We start from the raw sequence: 9,973 nt of genomic DNA, 5'->3' as shown, positions 1-9,973 counted from the left end.
TTAACATGAGGTAACTTTTTGGCAGGCAAATATGACAAATATGATATTGTGCTGGAAAATCAATCATTTTCATTAATATTTAAGCCAGGAAGTTTGGCTATTGTGTTAGGGTGTGAGCGTGTGTGTGTGCTCATGTGTGTGTGTGTCACAGCACACATGTGGAAGTCAGAGGAAATTCTTCCCTGGAGGTTTTCTGTTGTTGTTGTTTGTTTGCTTATTTGTTTCCACAAAGTCTCCTGTTTATCGCTGGTGTTTGCTTTGCTTTCTTTCCCCCTGATAGGAAAGTCAGTGTGACTGGCCTGTGAGCTTTGGGATTCTCCAGCTTCCACTTCTATTACAGTAGCTTTGCTGGGATTATCAAAGTTGTGTTAGATTGTGCAGATCAAGTACCTAAACCACTGAGCAATCACCCCAGGCTCAGATGTTTGGTATTTATTGATAACTATAAAATTCAAGTATAACCAAAATAAATGTAGCTTTTGCTATGGGAGGAATATTACCTCTTTATTTTCTTAAGTCCACTTATTTCAATTCTATGGTCCATCCCTCTGTAATGTCTGCCCCCACCTAACACATAATCCCTTGCACAAGCACACATGCAGACAGATTTGGGCACACTCTGGGTAAGGCACAGACAGGACAAGGAGCATTAAAACAATAACCCTATCTTTACATGACTAGTTCTCAGCTCTTTTAATTTTCCACTCTGTTTTGAGTATGCGTGCTGCAATCTGTCTAGTGACCTGGCCTCTGGTGCTTTGAGTGTAGTTAGGGTACACCAGGACATCTCCTGTGATTCCACACTGCAGAGCTTGCAGTTCCTTTTCCCTGCCCACCCCTACTGGACTCAACTCTCTTCCTGATTTCAGAACCTCCTAGTGCATGACCTTCTTCAACTTTGAAACTTAATTCTCAAAACTAAAACTCATATGAAACTCAAATTTAAGCTTTGCATTTAAGCTTATGTAAAGCGCCCCCCCTCCGTGTGTGTGTGTGTGTGTGTGTGTGTGTGTGTGTATACATTTTTTTTTTAAACGAGGATAACTTCCATTCAGAAGGTTATCAAAGCCTGGATTCTGCCTTGAAGTAGAAAGGAAAATGGCAAAATAAGATGGACAGAAAGGTAGTTCCTTGGACTTTATAGTATAAATTGACCTGCTTGGGGTGAAAGACAAGTAGGGTATAAATGGGGATCTAATCAAAGTGAACTTAAAGTACAAGTTTATGGAAGATGAATTTACATCCTCTATTTTAGGAAATGTTTTATTAATTAATTGTCAGCTTTAAAACAATGGTTTCAAAGCAGAATTTTTTAAACTCACCCTCCCTTAAATTCTAGCCATGGGATATCAGTGAGTGTGACTTTTGAAGATGTCTATCTTTATGTGTTCCCTAGCTGGCTCTTACTTTGCAGTATAATTTCTCTTCCAGAAGCTGAGTTGCTTTCCAAACTAAATTTAGAACTCAGGTGGGATGTCTGTTCAATAAAAGCTCAGAGAGCCTGGAAAACAATCTTTCCTAATTTTGGAATCTACCTCTTCCTAACAAGCACAATTCAACACGTTATTTTGAGATTGGGCCCAACTTGTTCACACACATGTTTTTACATGTGGCCCCTTCTGTCAAGTGCTTTGTTTTATAAACTATTGGTATTCAAAAATGGTGCCCACGTTGGTGGAGTTTTGACACGCTGAACAATAGAAAGAACCTCAGCACTATCATTCCTCTAAATTTCCCTTGTTTCACCCAAGATCAGGAAGGGGATCTCAAAACATCTGTTATCTAAATCAGACAACTTCTAAAAGCAGTGCAATCGCCTTAAAATCTTTCCATAAGAAACTCATCTGTGAACCAGAAAATAGTAACTGAATAAGGAGGGTAAACACTTGTCACACCACACAGGCTTTTCTTTCTCCTTTGAGATGGTCTCTCTATGTATCTATCCCAGGCTGACCCCTCTCAGTCCTCCTGCCTTAGCCTGGTCAGTGAAGGGACTTCAGAAATGTGTCACCTCATAGGTAACACAGGCTTTTAAAAATCTATTCTTCAAAGAGCAACTGCAAAGTTTCACCTAGGAGACTTGACCCGCCCTTCCTTTGTACCTTTTCCTCCTCTTACCTTGCCCTCACTTGTGCCTACTCACTTCACACACATCACTCCACCCATGCCCCCCCCCCCCCCCGTGAAGAGGGCATTTTAAGCTTCAATGATTTACTCTTCATTTAATTTTATATTTTGTATGACCCCAATGTTGTTGCTTGTTAACAAATTGATTATGACTTTATCTTGATAATCCATCTTTTGTTGAGACTCAGGAAGGATCTTTTATGATGAACATGACCCATTTTCTTCCTCTACAGTCTGAAAAAAGTGTAATAAAGCCACTCAGTGGGCAAAGGACTTGCTGTGCAAACATAAGGACTTGAGTTAAGGTCCCCAGCACCATATAAAAGCTGCCTCATCACCACATAACCCACAAATGCTTTTTGTCTCTAGGGCTCATATTTGGCTGATTTGACTGATTTTGAAAATACTGAAATCCTTTAATACCCTTGGAATTATCCCCAAACCTACTCTTCCCCCAACAAGTTCCTCTGACCTCCAAATGATCCAGAAACTAATCAAGCCTGTGACTCTGTCTATTCTGATTGGCTTAGTTGTGATTCCATTTTGTGGTTAAATATTTTTTACATTATCTCACTTCTCTTAATTATACTTATCCTTCTGTGGTTGGAGATAATAAGCCAGATTGATGGTAGGGTTAGCAGAATATTCTTTGTGAGTAAGCTGTTTTCCATTATCAAATGAAGCTTTTAATTCAAGCACTGTGCTACTTTGGAATCCACGCTAATGTCAGAAGTGCAGGAAAGAATGGGAAGCTACCTGATTCATGCAGTGCTCCTCTAATCCTTGTTTCACACGGTGATCCATGGAAATGTCCAGCACATTTGTCACGTGTTATGTGTGAGACTTCTTCCCATCCCACCACGCACCTGACATCCATATTTGTTTTCTTCACTCAACTCGCTCCCATTTGGTATACCTCTTTTTCAACCATCATGCTCTCCTCCCAGTCTTCTGTCTGTGGGGTCCTGTTGGGGACTCATCCTTTTGACCTGCTCTTGACATTTGAAACATGAGCTAGCTAAATTCCCATTATGATCATTACCACTACTTTGAGACAAAAGGACACGTATCTAGTAAACTATTTTAACCATGACATTTTCAGGCAGCATCCTCATATATCCTTTGTTAGCCAACTGAAAGGACAGTGTCAATGGGGGAACACTACTATCAGAGGACATGCTGCTCATGATCAGGCTGGCTAGAACCTGTGGACCACCGTTACTCAATGCCTGTTTCCCATCTCTGTGATTTTTTTCTTTATTTTTTTTTAATTTTTATTAACATTTTCCATGATTACAAAATATATCCCATGGTAATTCCCTCCCTCCCCACCCCCACACTTTCTCATTTGAAATTCCATTCTCCATCATATTACCTCCCCATTACAATCATTGTAATTACATATATACAATATCAACCTATTTTTTACTCCTTCCTTTCTCCCTTCTTTCTTCCTATCTTCTTTACTTTTTGCTGTGTGTATGTGTGCATGGTGCATGTACATGTATGTAGATGTGTGTGAAACCCAAAGGTTATGCTTGGGCATTTTCTCTATCTCCTTTTACTTTGTTTCTTACAGCAAGGTCTCCTACTTGAACCCAGAGCTAATCTAGCTACCCAGCCTGATACAGGGACTGCTGGTTTTGCTTCCTGAGAACCATGATATTAGGCATTTACATGGATTCAAGGGACCTGAACATGGGTTCTCATGCCTATACAGCAAGCATTTTACCCACCAAGCCACCTCCCCAAATCTCTCTGGTCCTTTACAAAGAGGATCATTTTTCAAATGTGTACATGTAAAGTCCAAGAGAAGCACAGGTTGTTACATTATAATTTACTGAGTTGAAGAAACTGTTCACCTTGTTGTTTGCATGAGGGGAGCAAGGGAAAAATGACTCCATGTACTTTAATTTTAATTAATGCCTAGGTTGGGTACCAGATCATCCAGTTGCATTTCAGGTTTGCTTTGGTCCTGGGGTCATTGCCAAGGGACATTCTGGAACCTTCAGGTCATCTTGTATTCAATTAGGATAAACACTGCATGATAGTGCTGTTTTTCTAAAAAATATTGTCAAGCCTGCAATCCATTAATCATACCTTATTTCCCAATACTTCATACCTCTAATACTTAAAATCTAGTCAGTCTTGCTCATTTTAATTTCATCACAGTATCTATTATGGCAAGTAAATTTAATTTCAACTTTTGAGTTTTCTGTGACAGATATAATATCTTTATCTATATTCCACAAGGGTCTTTGTGCATCATGTAGTTCCTGTTCTGATAATTCAGAAAAATAATAAGGATATACACTTTTACTAAAATAATGAGCCAAATCACTTGAAGGAGAAACAGTATCCAAGAGCACGGGGGTGAATATTACAAACATCTTGCTGATTTTCAGAAACATGAAGACCATCTGCTACATCCACAACATTTCTGCCACAGTCAAGACCTGCTGATGAGAAGAAAGGCTTGATGGGACGGATGGCAGGTGCTGAGATGTGCGAGCATGGTTTCCTTCCTACTGGCAAGGGAAGCTAGCTTCAGAAGGGTGTGACAGCTGGGGGAGAGCCAGTGTGGAGCTGCAGGCAGCAAGGTTTATGTTTGCAAACAAAGCATAGATCCTGCCATGGACTGGGGCTGCTTTGTCCTGGGTATGTTTCAAGAATGCTTTGGTCACATATGTGGCCAAGTTACTCAGTGGAGTTACATGTCCATGCCTTGACTAGAAATGCTGTGCAGCCTGAGTAATTTGATTACCTTCACTTCCTCCTACAGTTATCCTGGAAGATGATGAGAAGTCAGTAGAAGGGGAACAGGTATGTGGTAAGGATTGGAGAGCTTATTAAGAATATTCCTCAGCACCCTTGTAAAGCTGGACATAAATACTCACTTTGGCAGCATATATACTAACGCTGGACACAAAGTGATGCATGTGTCTGTAATTGCAACTAGCCTGCCACCATGGGAAGTAAAAGCAGGAGAATGTAGAAGTCTGCAGCCCAGCTAGACTGTCACATACGACAGCCAAACAAGAGACCCTGTCTGGAAAAAAATTAAATAAACGGCTGAAGCAGGGAAGATACTGTGCTGCTTTCTTCTAATCTACACATATGTTCCATGGCACTCTTGTACCCCTCACCCTCACAAATGTACACATACATACATATACATACACATAAATACAATAAATATTCTGAGCAGTGTGCAATAATCTACATAAAGAAACATTAAACTGACACATCAAGGAAATGGAGCTAATTTTCCCAGGAAAATATTCCCCAAGGCTAAGATGACTCAAAAAACAAGATGTTCTCACCATCAGTCATTTCTTATTGGCCCCAAGTTGTTACCAAAAGCTCATGATTCTCATTACTCTAACGACCTCAAATACAATGTCATTATCATTTCAACAAAAACATACTTAGGATTAAGTGTGTCATTAAGGTCATAAAAGACATGCTTTAAGTCACTTGTAAACCTAACTGTTGATACAATAGCAGAAATTAGCTTTGACCTGCTATAAATTAATAAACTAATAATAATGAATACAATAAAAATAATATTATGAAAGAGACTTCCAGTCAAGATGGCATCTTTCAGCTCCCAGGGGTAACATGAGGCAACATCTATGGGACTCCAGTTTGAGTAGGTTTTAGCAGACCTCCAATGGATAGGCACAGAGGAGTACAGTTGGAATCTACTGATGCCCATGTGCTCAGGTAAGCCACTAGACCCTGGAGTCCCCCACCCACTGTCCTTAGTTGCCACACCCTGACTTCCCAAGCTGTTTCTCTGCTATGCTACTTGCAGGCTGTGACACCATGGCCCATGTGCCTCTGCCTGTCTCCCGGAGCCCCCCCCCCCCCCGCCACAGCTCTCAGTGACCCATATGCCTTCCCTGTCTCCAAGAGGACCCCCACATTCTGTCTGTCCTGTCAGTGGCACACTCAACATCCCTGTCACCCAGAGGTCACTGGCACCACTGCATCTGCCAGGAACGCTGCTTCTGTTCTCGATCCATGCACCTTCTCTGTCCATGAAGCCCCTTCTCAGTGTGTCTGTATGCACTTTCCTTTCTCCTGGAGGCCCTTTCCCTCTGCATCCCACTGTAGATGCTAACATTTGAATCATGGTTATACAAAAAGGGAAAGAAATTCAGACCAAAGGCATGGAAAACTTATTCAACAAAATTATTAAACAAAACTTTCCCACCTTCTCAAAAGATAATCCCATCAAGATTTAAAAAACAAAAAATCTAACAGAAGTCCAAACAAACTAAACAAAAAAAGGAACTCTCCAAGGCAGATCATGATTAAAATTCTAGACAACAAAAAACAGAGAGTGCTAAAAGAAAAAGCAAGAAAGAAACAACACATTGCATATAATGTAATGCCATCAGAATTGGCTGAGATTTCTCAATGAAAACCCTGAAAGCAAGAAGATCCTAGAACGGAGCACTTCAAAGTCTAAAATACTATGCTTCCAAACCAAATTACTATCCCCAGCTAAAGTATACCTCATAAAAGATGGAGAAAGGAGGGCTGGAGAGATGGCTTAGTGGTTAAGCGCTTGCCTGTGAAGCCTAAGGACCCCGGTTCGAGGCTCGGTTCCCCAGGTCCCACATTAGCCAGATGCACAAGGGGGCGCACGCGTCTGGAGTTCGTTTGCAGAGGCTGGAAGCCCTGGTGCGCCCATTCTCTCTCTCTCCCTCTATCTGTCTTTCTCTCTGTGTCTGTCACTGTCAAATAAATAAATAAATAATTAAAAAAAAAGATGGAGAAAGGAAACTTTCCATGATAAAAGCAAGCTCTACAATTATATGAACACAAAGCCAAAACTACAGAGAATACTTCAGGGAATTCTCCACACAGAACAGCAAAACAACCAATCTCAAGAGCCTATAGGAAGAAGATCATAATAACCAAAACTAAAGCAGGCACAAAAATTGCAACATCTAAGAAAAGACCAAACCACATAAAGCACCCCAACATGGCAGGGATTAAATCAAACCTCAGAGTGATAACTTTAAATATTAATGGTCTTAACTCACCTATCCAAAGACAGAAGTTAAGGAGAGCTGACTTAGCAGTTAAGGTGCTTACCTGAAAAACCAAAGGGCCCAGGTTATACTCCTCAGGACTCATTTAAGCCAGATGCACAAGGTGGCACACGCATCTGGAGTTCATTTGCAGTGGCTGGAGGCCCTGGTGTACCCATTAATTCTCTCGCTCTCTCTCTCCCAAATAAATAAGCATTTTTTAAAAGACAAGTTAAGAGGGCAGATCAGAAAAATGGACCTTTCTATCTGCTGTCTTCCAGAAACCAGTCTCACTACTACAGAAACATACCTCCTCAGGGTGAAAGTGTAGAAAATGATATTGCAAACAAATGGAAACAACAAATAAGCAGGTGCTGCTATATTAATATTTGATAAAATAAACTTCAAAACAAAATAAATCAAAAAGGACAAAGAAAGGGCTCCTCCCACCTCCCAAAACCGAGCTCCTGGCATGGACAGAGTGCAGGCATGGTTGCCTGGAGTGAGTAGGCCTGACCCCTGTATCTGGGCTCCTCCACCACCTCAGTTTGGGTTGCCTGCACTGGTCTATGGGCAAAAAGTAGGCCAGATACCTTTTCCCTTGCTCCTCACAGTCCCCTGGTACTTGTAGGTATCACTGTGCCTTGCTAGGGGCAGTCTGACCCCTGTGTGAGCTGTGGAACCAGACCTATACTTCTGGTATCATGACTGGCCATTAGGTACCAACATCCCTGTTCACCTGTGTCAGAGGGTGAATGGGCCAAAATCCAATTGCTTCATCCTCAATAAAATAAGAGTCTTCCTAAAATGGGTAGACAACAATGAAAAAAAAAAATGAAAGTCAGAAAACTGAGAGATCTCCATCAAGGATGCCCAGTCCTACTACAGAAGCCTCCAATAAAATCATAGAGAAATTAACAGAAATTCATTCCCAAAATGAAAGCACAACAACCAACAAGACCCTGATTTTAAAAATTGCTGAACCTGAATCAAACTATCAAAGAACCAACAATTATAGCAATGAAATTGAGCACGATCATATCCTAGAGCATTCAGCCTTTGACAGTATGCTTAACTTGACTGAAGAAAACATTAGAACCCTCCAGAGAGATATGAATAAATTGAAGATAAGTCAGGAAATGGAAGACCTCAACAACCAGTTGATTAAGTTTAATGAAGACTTTATAAAATGCAAGACTGGACTATAGGAAGCATCAAGAAAATCAGAATTTGAATTGAAATTGTACCACATGATACAAAATAACAACAGAAAACAAAAGTCAAATAAAAATTATAAAAATATCTCTAGAACCCCTCACCAACAGAGTTACTCATGTGGAAGACAGAACCCCTAACCTGGAAGATAAGACAGGAGAAATTGACTGGGAGGCCAAACCTTTGCTAAGCTCAAAAAATCAAGTGAGCAGAATATGAGGGAACTGTGGGACACCCTATAATGTCCAAATATCTGGGGAATGGGAATACATGAATGAGAAAAAATCCATACCAGAAGTATAGAAAACATATTCAACAGAATTATTGAAGAAAAAGTTCCAAATCTTGCAAAAGAGAGGCCCATCCAGATATGAGAAGCCCACAGAACACCAAACAGACATGACCAAAAAAAAAAATCTCTAAAACACATCAGAGTTAAAACTCTTAACAACAAAAACACACAGAGAGTGTTAAAAGTAGCAAGAGAGAAGCAATTTACAACATACAAAAGCAGTCCCATCATCATTACATCAGATTTCTCAGTGGAAACCCTGAAAGCCAAAAAGGCCTGGAATGGAACACTTCAAAGTCAGAAAAGTTATGGCTTCCAACCCAAGCTATTTTACCCAGCAAAAGTATCCCCCAGAAATGATGGTCAAAGAAAAACTTTTCATGAAAACAGTCAACTCTATAATTACATAAAAACAAAGCCAAGCCTACATAGAATATTTGAAGAAGAATAGTCAAGAAACCAATCTCAAGAGCCAACATGAAGATAACAATAACCAAGTAGACCAGGCTCAAAACAGTACAAAATACAAGAAATCAACAAACCCCATAAAACACCTCATTATAACAGGGACCAATTCAAACCAATTCACAGTAATATCCTTAAATATTAATGGTCATGATGCACCCATCAAAAGACAAAGGTTATCAACATGGATTAAAAAAAAAAAAAAACTGGACCCTTCTATCTGGTGTCTTCAAGAAATCCACCTCACCACTAAAGATAGACACCTCCTCAGGGTCAAAGGTTGGAAAGTGATATTCCAAGCAAATGTAAATAAAAAACAAGTGGGTGTAGCTATGTCATTATCTGATAATATAGACTTAAAACCAAAAGTAATAAAAAGGACAAAGAAGGCCACTTCTTACTCAAGTGAATGATCCAACATGAGTACATGAGTATATATGTGCCAAACACATGGGAACCACAGCTTATAAAACAAAATCTACTTAACAACAATAAATAAATAAATAAAAATAAAAATACCAGCATCATTCTTCACAGAGATTGAAAAATGATTTCAAAATTCATATGGAATGGCAGAAGGCCTCAGATATACAAACATATCCTCAGTAAAAGAATCACCTCTCAGATCACCACACCTGAACTAAAGCTATATTAAAAGTCATAGTGACAAAAACAGCATGGTACTAGAATAAAAACAGAAATGTAGACTAATGGAAGAGAACTGAAGACCCAGGCCATAGGGCAAGCAACTACAGCTGCTTGATCTTTGACAAAGATGCCAATAATGTAGACTGGACAAAAGACAGCATCTTGAACAAATGGTGTTGGA

Source organism: Jaculus jaculus, chromosome 5, assembly GCF_020740685.1.
Source record: "Jaculus jaculus isolate mJacJac1 chromosome 5, mJacJac1.mat.Y.cur, whole genome shotgun sequence".
In the NCBI taxonomy this organism is placed as follows: Eukaryota; Metazoa; Chordata; class Mammalia; order Rodentia; family Dipodidae; genus Jaculus; species Jaculus jaculus.
The sequence above is the reverse complement of the archived record's forward strand: the minus strand, read 5'-3'. Positions refer to the sequence as shown.